The following is a 13,670-nucleotide window of genomic DNA, read 5'->3' as shown; positions in this document are numbered from 1 at the left end:
TGTGATTTACCTGCACAGGAGAGAAAAACGTGTAAAGTTGCGCTTGTGCATTGGTGTTGGAAAAAGCTAGAGAGGACATGACAGCTGTTGTGGTTAGAAGTTAATTTCACCTGACTTCATTTGCCTGATATGGATCAAGGTTGCAGTTGGTCACTCCCCTGCCATAAGGGCCCTCTTGGCTAAAGTGAAATGAGTAGTTTTTCTTACACTTGTTGCCATAAACACTCTGTGAGGAATAACATGAAACCAAAGTACAACTTGAGAGAAGTAATGGCTAGTATTTTCCCAACCTCTTTTTTAAATAAGATCTCAGCGTGAGCTAGTGAAAAAACTCTTGTGAGTGGCAGATTTAGTAAAATCAGTCTTAGGTATAACACTATTTTTCTACTTAAGAAATAATTTCTGAAATGAAAGGGAACTATTCTTCATGCTCAACTGGATTTTAAATACAGAGTGAATGTGCACAATTTCTCAATGTCATACATATTATGCACTTAGATAACTTTTTCCTAATAAATGCCTTGTACATGAGTAATTCTCTCAGTAACCAAAACGGTTGTTACTTTTCTACTAAAAGCCCTGTGTATATTCTGTAACAATTAAAACCCTGAGGAAAGCACAGTTCACTTCCTGATGTAGTGGTGCAGTCCCAGCTGCCCTCATGAGAGCAGAATTCCAGATGTTCCTGTTTTGCTGTATGGAGTGGTGCTGTAATCGTTGGACAGCAAGGATGTGATTTGGCTGTCTGATAACATTGTATCTGTTGAAGTACTTTCACTGTGGCTGTAGTGATGTGTATACACAGCATGAAGGAAACGATGTTACGGATTGCAGTCCTTAAATGCATTCATACTGCTGAAGTGAATGCAAGAAGCGCTTAGATTTGAGGATGTAATAATGGCGTCGCTAATCTCATGTAAGGGAGGAATTAACTAGTATCTAAAATAGCATATAAGGTAACCTAGACAATGATTTGAACCTGTCCTTCACAGAATCATTTAGGTTGGAAAAGACGTTTAAGATCATCATCCTAACACTGTCAAGACCACCACTAAACTACATCCCTAAGTGCTACATCCAGGCTTTTAAACATCTCCAGAGATGGTGACTCCACCACTTCCCTGGGCAGCCTGTTCCAATGTTTGACAAAATTTTGGTGAACTTTTTCCTAATATCCAATCTAAACCTCCCCTGGTGAACTTGAGGCTGTTTCCTCTCATCCTATCACTTGTCACTTGGGAAAAGAGACTAACACCCACCTCACTAAAACCTCCTTTCAGGTAGTTTTAGGAAGTGATAAGGTGTCCCATGAGCCTCCTTTTCTCCAGACTAAATAGCCCCAGTTCCCTCATCACCTCATCATAGGACTTGCTCTCTAGATGTTTCATCTTCATCATGCTACTTGCTTGCTCTAGTAATGATTACAGTGTCTATATAGAGGGGGAGAAGAAAAACCTACCTATGGAAGTGTTTCTAGACTTTCAGCTCTGCTGTTCCTCCCACTCTTTTGTGGGGCTGTTTTTGTAGAACACTAAAAGATTCATAAAGCTTGGATTCAGTAAAAACAAAGAATGTGAGAAAAACTTCAGATGTGGTTGTTCCCTCTTTTTTATATTATTTCAGAATATGTTCTACCCACGTGCATGTGTGCAAAGTTCTTGAGCAAGTTCATGATTAGGTTGGGGGCTGATCCTGGATTCCTTCCACACCTAATTATTCCTTTAACTGCTGTGGATATTCTGGGTGTGGATTATCTTGTTTTCAATCGTCACTACTGATCACTTAAATGATTTTTATATGCCCTAGTGAACAGCTGATGAAGGGTAGAAAGCTTCTCGGGTACTAGCTATAACTGCCACTTGTGGCAGAAGAGGAAAGCCAAACATGAGTTTCTTTTCTGTTCTGTTCCCAAAGTCTGTGTGGACACCTCTCTTTTCCTAATCTTCTTAGCCAGAAAACAGTTGCTTTCTTTTTTTTTACAGAATGTAGCAAAACAGGGCCTTGATTTCAGGTGATGATGCTGATGTATTATTGTAATAGACACTTGTATTCAAGATTATAGTAACTGTCAACAGCATATAGCTCCGCCTTCAGGATAAGAAAAATGGACATGATGATTCCCGGATTCCTAGAATCCTACTTTGTTGGAGAAAGACTGGAGGGACTCACATGGGTTTAGGAGTATGAAAAAAGGATCTTCTCTCCCTTGTGGGCGTGTAGAGTTGAACATTCACTTTGCTTTGTTGTCTGGGTTTAGTACTAAATGCTCAAGTAAGCCTGGAGGCATTTCCTAAATGAGGCTGCAACTGTATAGCTTTTAAACTCAATTAGCCCTCTCTTCTGTTTTCTGCATACTGCATCAATTATAATACAGTTTATTTTTCTGTGTGAGAAAGGGAAGGTATAGGGGTCCACGTAACCAGCCCCCTTCTTTCTCCTTAGTGCAGTGAAATGGCTGCGTCCTATGTGACCCTTTGACTGCAGCAGGTATCTCTCCAGAATTTTAAAATTTAAATTGTGCTTAAAGGGGGTATGCTGGGAAAAATCATTCAACAGCAAAGAAATAAGCTTCCGCTGCCTGGCATTGGCCTCCTTCAGAGCAGAAAAAATACTGAACTAGGTTGTGCTTTGTGTAATATCGACATGATAGGTTGGTCCAGTGTGTTTCTTCCACACAGCGATCTTCTGACGCTTGTCATCTTCTGTAAAATGCAAACTTGAGAGAAAGCAATCCTATCACAACTATTACTAACACCAAAAAAGTGTCCTGAGAAAATTGCTATTCACAGGAGTGAGAACAGATTAGAGTGTACTTAACAAAGCAGCAGAACTGATAGGTTGCCATTAAAAAAAGTAACAAAAATGAAGACAAAACACCTAATAACTGCCTTAAGGAAAAACCCTTTTGTTAGGGTTCAAGCACAAGAAAATTGTTGGCCCATTCTGAAGAACAGTGTTTTTATAACATGTTTTGTTGGCTCACAATCTTCTCTCCTCTGTTTGATCTGAAATTCCAACTGTGCTAATTTAACAAATTAATGCATTAAGCTTGTAATATGATTAAAGGTTTTACTAGAACTTTATAGAAAGAATGTTTTTTCTTATTTTGTTAGGAGTTTTTTCATGCAATTGCAGATTTGTACAAAACTGTTACTACATCTGGTGGAAAATTTAATCTATTTCTTTTTCCCCTGTGGGGAAAATGCAAGGCGTTTTGAAGAATATATTTTTCAATGGACATTGTTCTGGGAAAGCCTTTTGCATGAGGAGAAGAAAAAAGACCCCTTACTGCCCCAGAAGGTTGATAGCCTGATGTTTTTGGTGTGCCTCTGGAATGTCAGAGCTCTGTTGTTGTTGGAGAAGGGCCTGAAAACCTGGGTTTCCAATACTGTGTGGGAAAGTCTTAATGATCAGACTACTATCTATCTGGAAACTGACCGTGCTGCCTAGTTTTTCTCCTCCTGTTTCCTTTGCTACGACTTCCTTTCCCACCCCCGAAAAACTGAAATAACTTATCCATAACTCTTTTTAGTTTAACACAGAACAAAAAATTTCAAAACCTCTTTTTATCTCTCTGAGGAGGAGATTTTTTCTAATCAGTCTTAATAGTAATGCACAGATCCATTGTTTATGTTGTCTAGTAACGAAAAACCTACAATAATGATATAGAATTTGCCCTTAGCAATGAAGTGAAACAACTGTACATGCATGGAGAGAAAGGAGCTGTAGCTGTGGCTGAAGACCTCTGTTTGAAAGCAATAGAAATTTCTTGCCTTTACTCCACTGAGTCTTGAAAGGAAGCATCTTGCTGACTGTGCACTTGCATATGTGTACATATCACTTCACTTTATGCATAGTGAAAACTAGAACTAATGTTGACAATGTGAGGGCTGCTTTAAAAAAATACAAAACCAAACAGAAAAAAACAAGTGTTAGGAAAAAATCCTGTTCATAAAGTCAGCGACTCTTTATGGAAGAATAAAAAAAAAATCAGTCTTCACTTATCTGAATACCTCTCTTCCACTCATACAAAAACCTACAAAACCTTAGCTTAATTTTATTGTCAGCTACACAGCATCTCTTTTCAAGTACAAATTCTAACTGAAATCAGTAGTGTCTTTCAAAAAGTTCAGCATGCATGCTAAGATATTACAGATTTTTATGTACTTGAACACAGGTGTATCTGAATTCTTTAAATCTATCAGTGGGGAAAGAAAGGTGATGGTTAGATCATGCTCCCATAGGAAGCACCTAATTTTTGGTACTTAATGTTTTAATGTTCATCACTTAAATGTGTTTTTGGGTGTGTTTCTGCATCATTACCTTGTAAAAAGCAACAGACCTTGCCGTCAATCTCCAGATGTGTTTCCACCTTGTTCAAAGATTGGTTCTTTTCTCCTTTATTCCTTAGAAAAGATCATTTTCAATTAGGTTCTGCTTTCTAGATAAGCTGCTCTTCGTTTTTAATTCAAGGGAAGAAGAGAAGGTAGCATTGGGTTATATTTGATCTCTTTCAGTCTGTCTTTAAAAACTCACTGCACTGTAACTTTCTCTTGAAAGGCTGCTGTGACATTCAGATGTTTGTTGGCTGGACTTGAAAGTATGCGTTGGATACTGTTCAGAAAAATCTAGTGCCCTATAAGTGAAACACACAATAAAAGGAAGTAATGCTCAAGACCTATTGTGTGTGGATTGCTGCAAACTGCTTTTCTCTTAATGCTTTCAGCTTGCTGACCTGCTGAAAAGGTTATTTCTACATTTTATTCCAGTTATCAATGTGAAATTCTGCATTTTGGGTCCTTTTTGGTTTTGCTTTGACCTGTTTCTACAGCTTTTAGTGCTGCCTGTTTAACATGTGTGGAGTGAACAGCTGCACTACTGAGTTCCTGCAGATGCTATGAGCCAGTATGATTTTTGTAACAGTCTCTAAGATGTTCAGTCATGGAAGCCCTGATTTAGGAAAAAGAAATTATATTCAGTCATGGATGTCTTCAAATGTCCTGACCTAAACCCAGAAAAAAAAGGCATGGTATTTTCTGGCACTCTGTACTGAGCTGTCTTGGGTGGTTTTCTTCTGTGGCTTTTAAACACATCAGATAAAGTTTGGAGCCATCCAGTAATTGCATATTCCAAGTTTCTTTTCATATCTGCAGCTATCTGGTTAATATTACTTCTTTTAAAGCTCTTTGTTAGTAAATATCAACAGATAAAAGGCTAAGTACTCGATTTCTGTTCTGTAAAAGTCCATTAAAGAAACACATCATTACCAGCTGACTGACTTCCGAGCTTAGTTTTACTGAAGGTTTTAGTGGACTGTTAACAACTAATGGTATGGCTTTTTAGACTTCTTGTTTTGGGGGTGGGGGGGGAATTTTGCTTATCAGATCATCTCTGTTTTCCTGATTCCTTCATATCAGAACTTGCCGTAAAGGAGAGCCATCTCTAAGTATGTTTTCGTTATTAGTAGTACAAAATACCTATTAATCTGAAAATAATTTTAGAAAGTGTATTCCACTGTTGCAATAGTGGCCATGACACTACTATTTTCTATCTGTACATTCCGATAAGAATTGCATAGATATAAAATCCATAATTGAGTTTCTTTTCAAGATAAATTTCAGAAAGACAAACCTCACAGACCTACATTTGTGTGCTTATCTGGGAACTAAGTTGAATATTAGGGCAGTATCATAGTGTGTATGTGGAGGGGGGAGTTAAATTTTGGTGGGTGCACTACGCAGTTTTTTGCAGGACTTGATATCTATCTTCGTGTATATGTCATTTGGCTTTAATGTTCTCCTTACCCTGAGAAAGTAAAGTGTGTTCTCTGGTGCGTCCTAGACCTCTTTCTTGTTTCTCCCATCTCTACCATCAAATCACTGTATCATAGGTATATATACAGGACTTTTTTTCTTTGTATGGCAGTTGCTAAATATTGCTGTCAAGTTTGTTGAGTCAGAAATGTAATCAACGCTCTACACAGCATTTTTCAGAGACTGAGATTGAAAAGGAAACAAACAACAAAATCAGCACTGCTTGTCAAGAGTTGCAGTGAGGTGTTTTCCAGGGGAAAGAATAGCAACAGTAATGCAAGGACTCATTGGTCCTATTCTCTGTGCTGGTACACGGCGTCGTCTTTTTGTCCTTTCCTTATGTCCCACCAAAAAACCTTGGCTGCAGGCCCCTCCAGTTTTGGGGGGAACTGGAAATATAAAGATTTAATCTTCACTCTTTAAAAGTGATTTTGTAGCTCTTTTCTTTGCTAAGACAGAATGGAAACCGTAACCTAATGGTAAACGTCAACTAACCACCAAACTTGAAAGAGCCAGCAGCTGGCTTCTGCTTATGAAGCAAAGAAAGTGCATGGGAGGAGACGTAAAGAGCGTCCTCAAATACCCACTCTAAGGGGGTGGGGGGACACAGATGACTACTGAACATGGGTTTTAACCTTTAGAATTCTATTGCTGTTCTCTCATATTCGTAGACTTGTATGAAAATGCAAAATGGCAATTGATTTGTTTCAAGTAAAGGCATCAAAAAAAGGCCCCATGCCACCTAAAATTAATATCTGATAAGAAATGGGGCACTTAATTTGCCTGCATCAATTTTGTGTCTGTTAAAGATTTATGGTATGAATCTTGTTAAACATTTTCGAAAAGTATTTAATGAATAATTCTTTGCAAAGAATTTGCGTGTGTGTGAAATCGGATGCAGTGTTTCAATGCAGCAACATTATTAACAACATCATTAGAGTAATGCTGAAATGGCAGCACTTAAAAAATGCATCTACTGCAAATCTGAACTGATGCGTTTGTTCTGAGTACAAATAAATACAGGGGAAACAGATCGTGTGATAGTCACTCATGGTGTATAACCTGAGATCAAAAATAGTCCACAGGTTTATGCTAATATAAATTGAGACAAATTCTAGGTTGGCAACACTGTTTGACCTAAAAGCTGTCGAAGGCAAGGTAAGTCAACCAATGTTCCTTCTACTTCTAACAGGAAGCCCATGCCTGCTGTTGAGGAAAGACAAAGGTTTGGTTTGGGGTGTTTTTGTTGTTTATGAAGTAACTTTTTTTTTTGCAATAAATCATAGATCCTTCGTCACTTTCTGATATGGAAGACGATATACAGCCTTATTAGTTCATGGCACACGGATTTTTAATTGACTGTAAAAAGAGTCAGGGTAAATAGACTAGAAACTGAAGACAGAAAAGTTTTTTTCTGAAAATAGTCAATTATAAAACCCTTAAACAATGTATCTGAAAAATGTGGTGACAATCTGTATGGTTTTTAATCAGAGAATAGCAGATGAAACTGCTCTCAAGGAATGGTAAATATTGTTCAGTATGGGAAGATTGTTTTTACATGTTTGAGAAACAACTCTCATATACAAAAAAAGAGTAGAACTGCAACTCTGTTATTTCACCTGCTCTTCTTTTAGAAGTGTCCTTTCTTGTTTGCTGATAACTCCCACTATGAAGCACTTGTCCACAGTCCCAGGAATTGCTATTAACTCCCCAAGTCAGGGGTGGGAAATTAGAACTCGTGAGCAAGGGTTGGAAGGGTACCAGCTGGAGGATATTTGTGACAGAAAAGAATAACAGGAAGAGAGAGAGAGAGAGAGAGGAAAAGAAATGGTCAGCACTTCTGGCTTTTTAAAAGTGGGGTGCAGAGGACTTGCTGCATGTTTTTGCAATGTCTTGTTTCCAGACTGCTGTCTTAGTCAGCCACATCTTTAATTTGCCCAGTTTATAACAGCTGCTTCTGTTGCTACCACAGAAAGAGAAATTATAGTTTCCAAGCCTTCATTTCATCCCTCTTACCTATAATCCTCAAGTTCCAGTCTGTCTGACCACTTGAGTAGGCTTTTTTAATTAGCAGATCTTTTTGGGGGCCCTTAAATATGTTTTGCATGTACAGAAACACTCGACTGCCTTGGAAACTCTTGACGAGATGAAAAACATCCCGCTGGGAATATAAAATGGCACATAGTGCCTAGAATAATGATTTCCATAATTGAGATATTCATGTGCTGTATTAGAAGGCATCATTTACCTGGGGTCCTGTTCTTATGAAAAGGAAAAACTGTTTAGCCATATAAAAACTCATCTATTTAATTTGGTCTCTACGTTGTGTTGTTGATTGCTTTGAAGAAGGCTTATGAGTTTGGCATGAAAGATACCAAAGGCCTGAGATGAAAACTAGCATTCAAATATTTCTGTGCTATCTGTGGTTTGGATGTACTTACTTGATTTATCCAAATGAGGTAGGTGGAGTTTCATAACAATTTTTTTTCTTGTACCTGAGACCACTGTGCTGCCTGATCATTTGGCTGAGGTGGCACATTGTTACTGAAGTGCTAATAAACAGGATAATTTGGGAAGTATACTCTTCTGTAGAAGGTAATAACTCTCACTACTGCAAGTGCCTTAACGTAATCAAAGAAAACAGCTTGTTTTAATCATTTACTAATCGTGTGGCACAACCAGCTAATCTCTGGGATGTACCTTCGGGACATGATAACATGTTTCATCGACTTCTGGAGGATCGACACAGATGATGATGGTCAGTTTGCCCTCAGTTCACTTCATTTGCTGGTCTGCAGCTCTGTGATGATTTGTCTAGAAGACAAAGAAAGAAAAGGTTTTGTGTGATAGTTTAGGATTTGCTCAGTAGACATTACCCAAGGAAGAATTGCTAGTGTCATTATAAAGGTCTGAGTGTTTTTCTACTAATTCTTGTTCTTTGGATATTCTGGTAAAATATGTTGTGCTTCAAATTAGCTCTGAGTGAACTTAGATTATTCAGAATATTAAACTGAGACACAATACTGTGAATAAGCCTTATATTTTCAATAATTTAAACATCATAAATACATAGGTCTATGGTATTTTTTTCATGCTGTTCTGGTTTGCTGTTCTTGTGAGATTATTTAGAAATATAATATTGTTTTATAATATAACACAATAAAAAATTGCCAGAAAATGAGCTCTAGGCTTATTTTTCAGTGCTACAGATAAGTGTTGATAAGATCTTTCTCTGAAAACTCAAATATTAAAACAGTATTCATTGGTCTTTTTCTGTAATGTATCTTTGAATCCATTTTCTCTCTTAAAGAAAAATAATCCCACTTAAATACTCAAATACAGGTCTAAGGAACATTCTGATCTTTGTTGGTACCGTGCACCAATCCTGATGAAATCTGCAAAAATCCTGGAGTTAATCAGTAGCTCTGAAAATCTTTCCATCTTTAGCCTGCAATGTTCAAAGGCACCTTAGGAACTACATAAACGACAGTCCTCTATTCCTGAAGTGCAGTGGGTTAGGTGATGGGATTCCCAAAACCTTCTAAATTCTTGGTATTCAGGATTGAAAATGCCAGGGCTGAAGTACCAAATATTTGAGTTTCTTGTTAAAGGCACTTTATTAAATTGGACTCATCTGAATAAGTCTGGTATGAAGTAAATACGGTATATTAAATCTAAAAAGAAATCTTTTCAAATCTATACTTCTTAGTTGTCTAATGATTACTTTTCGAAGAGCTTGTGGTCTGCAATATACTGTAATTACACCACATATTCGTAAAACCACTGGTCTGTAGTATTAACCTCCATGCAGCTTCATGGAAGATATTTTGAGAATTTTGGATCCATCTTGTTCAGCTACACCTTCTCCATTACAATTAATGGAGGTACATGCAAGTTGGATTTCTTCAAATAGCTTTGAAAAAACATCACATTTATTATTTGTCTATTTTATAGGACATGAAAAAAAAACCCTGCTTCCCCTCAGGGAATTAAAGCACAGAGCTTTAATTGCATAATGCCCATTAATGCTAATAAATTTTATGCTAAAGACCTATACCGTACCAGTGCCAACTATAATGTAAGTCTCCTTCCTTTTCAAACCCCATGCCTTGTATTGCCTGGACGTGCGGCCATTAAAATTAACTTGGTTGCAAAGACAGGCATTAGACAAAGATGCATTTTAACTTTCAACAGCTTTTATAGGTTGAAATAATTCTAGGATTTGGTCTTCAAGTAATCTGTAAAAGCATTCAAATAGGAATAGTGTTAACTGAGTGAGGGAACAGGCCACTATATATGTGAAATCAAGTGATAATATTTTTCAACTGCTGCAGTGTTTCTATAATCTGATATGACTTGAGTTTTTCTCAGAAGATTCCTTTGTAATGTTAGTTTGAAGAATGAGTTTACCAGCTGTATAAAAGGAAGTGTGTTTTAACCCTTTATTCACGAATCTCATTTCTTATATCATTCTCTCATCTAGTCAGTAACTGCAGCCATTTGTTTATTTGTTTTTTAAAATAGCTCTGCTGTTAGTAGTCCTTCCCGAGTTTGATCCCAGAACTAAGTCTCCTTTTCTTGCAGTATTTCTGGAAATCAGGTAATCAAATCAGTCTTGATCTATGTCTTAGAGTGCAGCAATTATTTTACTTTCTATGGAGGAGGTTGGGATCCACCTTATGGGAATTTGAAGGAAAAATGTATTGGTAAGAGGATCAAACTTGTAGAAGCAGGCTTTTTTCGCATCTCTGTAGTGAGCCAGCAGTTAGAATCTCTTTGTGCTAACGAAATGAAAACATGATGGTGGTTTGGTCTTGTTGAGAACAGAGACCAAATGGGAATAGCTGTGCATGAGGAGGATGGCATTTTATCAGAGCAGATGATTGGAGAGGATTTTGTGGCAGCAGGAACATGAGATGAGGAGGGGCTGAGTGATGGTTGGATCGTAAAATGCATAAAAAGAACAAAAAGCATTAAAATACTGTCTGGCTATGAAGACTTAGAAAACGCCTGGACTTAGTAAGTGGGAGAATAGTGGGATCATCCAAAGGGATGTGAAGAAATGTAAAGAAAAATAAATTTAATGAAAAGTAAATATAAACTTGTAACTAAATATGCAGTGTTCAACATTTGTTCTTGTGTTCCCTGTCCTTCACCTCAGATAGAATGAGGACAATACAATTGTTTCTCAGCACAACCTTTGTTTTTTCGTACATTGTTCTTGGCTATCCCAATCCCTGTAAGATGAGCAGTGTTGATCTCCTGAAGGGGTTTTATTAGTTAGTCAAAGGGTTACCATCCTTTTCTTTTTCAGCCTATCATCAGAGCAGTCTTCAGGAGCAGACAGAAGGGAAGAGTGAGGGCTGTGAGGCAGCATGTGGGCTCAGAGCAAGAACCATGCCACATACTCATGGCGTGGGTCTGGGTGGGCAGTGGAGCTGCCATGGTGCGGGGCCAGGCTGAGGGGAGGGGGAATGTGAGTGTGAGGAGAGGGTAGAGAACAGAGCTCACTGCCTGCAGTGCTCTCCCCAGGTCAGGGGGTTCCTGGGGGTACTTTCCTACAGCTCTCAGGAGTCATGTTTTATCCTCAGTCTCAAACCTGTCAATTCAGGACATTAATCACATTTTTAGTGTTTTCATTACATAACGTTTTATACGCGCTGTTCACACTGCATTAGTGTTTCTGCTGAAAGACTGGAAGGCTTGAGCTGAATTTGGATGGCTCTGTCACCAGATATGCAGAAGCATCCTCACATAAAAGAAGAAAGGGCTATTATAAGCAGAGAGTTCGTAAGAATGTTACCTGTAGATGAGCAGTAATTATCAGAGCTGGGAGCATTCTGAAAACCTTAGTGATGACTAAGCCTCCATTTTATACCTCTGCTTCCCAAATTCCTGGTCTGGTAGGAGATCATGTTATTTTTAACAGTAGCTAATTTTGCCACTGAGTCCTAATGGATTCGAATGACACTTAAAATAATTGTTAGTTTTTATTCTTACATGCTGTTGTTGTAAATATCCTTTTTATTTTTAAATTAGTGAGAAATTTGAATGTTCCCAACTCTTCCCACCATCAGCTGTGCTTTTTCCCAACTTTATGACTGGTTTCAAAGAGAAATCATGTTCTTGCTTTTTCTTCTGCTCTGCTTGCCTGTGTTCCCCTCACTGCTGATGACCCTGCTCACAGGCAGACCTGTGATGAGTGCCAGTCATGATAGCATAACAAGCCAAAAGTTTGTTCACTTGCTGTGAAAAGCTTGCAAACTTGGAAGTTAGGTGCCAGGAATTTAAACTCATTGCAAATTTATTAATGACACCCTGGGGGAAGAATCTTTTAATAGTAAACACATTCAAACACTTTTGAGCTAAAAAAGCTGGATTTACTTTGTTTTGGTTGCATGTGTACTACAGCATTACCAGGAGAAGATTTAGAGCAATAGCGGTGAAGTCTTAGCTTGGATCGTGTTGAACTGAAGCTTCTCCATGACTGAAAATGTTTTTGCAGCTTTATGGGAACTTCCCCCCTCCCACCCCCTGTAGCACTTTTCGGTTTGAAGAGAGCTGTGTGTTAAACAGCGTTTGCTGAGCTTACTGAATAATCAAACCTGATTTCATTTTTTCTTCAAATATTCATTCCTGCTCTGCTTTTGAAACGACACATGTGCCAGTGTGCTATTCTTCTCCCTAGTAGTTTCTACACAAAATCTATTTTCCCTGAGAAAATGGAATCTTTGTGTCTTTGTCTCCTCACTGGCTTTCAGGCATGTTTTGGCAGGAGCTCTGACTGTCGAGGCACTGGAGAGGAGGGGCCTTGCACTCATTTGTCAGCTTTTCTTGCATCTGTAATTTTTGTCCACTCAGCACTACTAGAGGGGCTTAGAAGAGGGGGAGAGCTTGTAGCTGTTGAAAGTCAAACTCTTGAAGTAATTGCTGGACTGTAACAGTTTGGGAAAGGTGTGTGTGTGTGAAAGAGAAGCTACAAATGTTTCAGCTAAAACAGCTTTTGGTTTAAGGTTTTAGCGACTCTCCATTTCATGCAATTCTATGCCTATCCCCCTTATATCTGTACAGGCAACAGTACTGTATTTATAGACTTGTTTATTGCATGTTGATAAACTGGCTTTTTTTAACTGTGATGAAAGTTATTTCACTGGTGCTCAAGACCAGTGGTTGTTTCCAACCAACAGCTTAATTTAAGACTTTTGAAGTCTCCTCTAACTTTTGCCCTAATCCTCCACTGCAATCTTCCTTCTCGGGCCATGTGCTTTCATCTCCTTGTGTAATGTAACCAAACTGAAATTAGTTAATTTTTTTTTTTATTAGAAGACAGATCCCTTCATACTAAAGAAAGCATTTTTCCTCTTCAGCTTTTTATGGAATATTAACGCTCATCTCTTCTCCTCATTTCAGTAGGCTATTTAAGCTTAGGGCTCATACTGTGAGCTGCTAATTAATCAGTGTGACAGATGAAGAAAGTATCCAACTATGAAAGAAAACCTTACTTCAGTGACTAACAATAAGTATGTGAGCCTGAGTGATTTAAAGGTTGGTTTTTTTGGTTTTTTTTTTTTTTTTTTGTGGATGTGTGATAAGGAGTCTTAAACTGTTTGACGTAACAATGTTTTTTCACTCATTTTGTGTCTCTTCACAAACATTAAAGGGCTCATCAATATTTTGTCTTGAAAAGTCTAGACAGGAGTTAAAAGGGCCTCTTACAGTTTGAAGAGATCCTGTTTCCCATAATTAATAACAGGAAGCAAGTAAATAAGGCTCTACTGACAAATGAAACTGCAACAGTAACATGTACCCAGAAACATTAGCTCCTAGCTGAGAAATGTAGCTGAGGTCTGTTGGTTT

The 13,670-nt window shown here is 38.0% G+C and overlaps 1 long non-coding RNA gene across 2 annotated transcripts in view; it reads right to left on the bottom strand.

Moving 5' to 3' along the window:
• The window catches only part of LOC142361569 (uncharacterized), a 65,056-nt gene that overhangs the window by 25,760 nt on the left and 25,626 nt on the right, over nucleotides 1–13,670 (bottom strand). For both annotated transcript variants that reach the window (XR_012764182.1, XR_012764183.1), the window contains exon 2: nucleotides 8,514–8,627. This is a non-coding gene — a long non-coding RNA (uncharacterized LOC142361569). The remainder of the gene's footprint in view (nucleotides 1–8,513; nucleotides 8,628–13,670) is intronic.

The sequence above is a fragment of the Opisthocomus hoazin genome, chromosome 6 (genome assembly GCF_030867145.1).
Source record: "Opisthocomus hoazin isolate bOpiHoa1 chromosome 6, bOpiHoa1.hap1, whole genome shotgun sequence".
Lineage (NCBI taxonomy): Eukaryota > Metazoa > Chordata > Aves > Opisthocomiformes > Opisthocomidae > Opisthocomus > Opisthocomus hoazin.
This window is presented reverse-complemented; position numbering and strand designations above follow the sequence as displayed.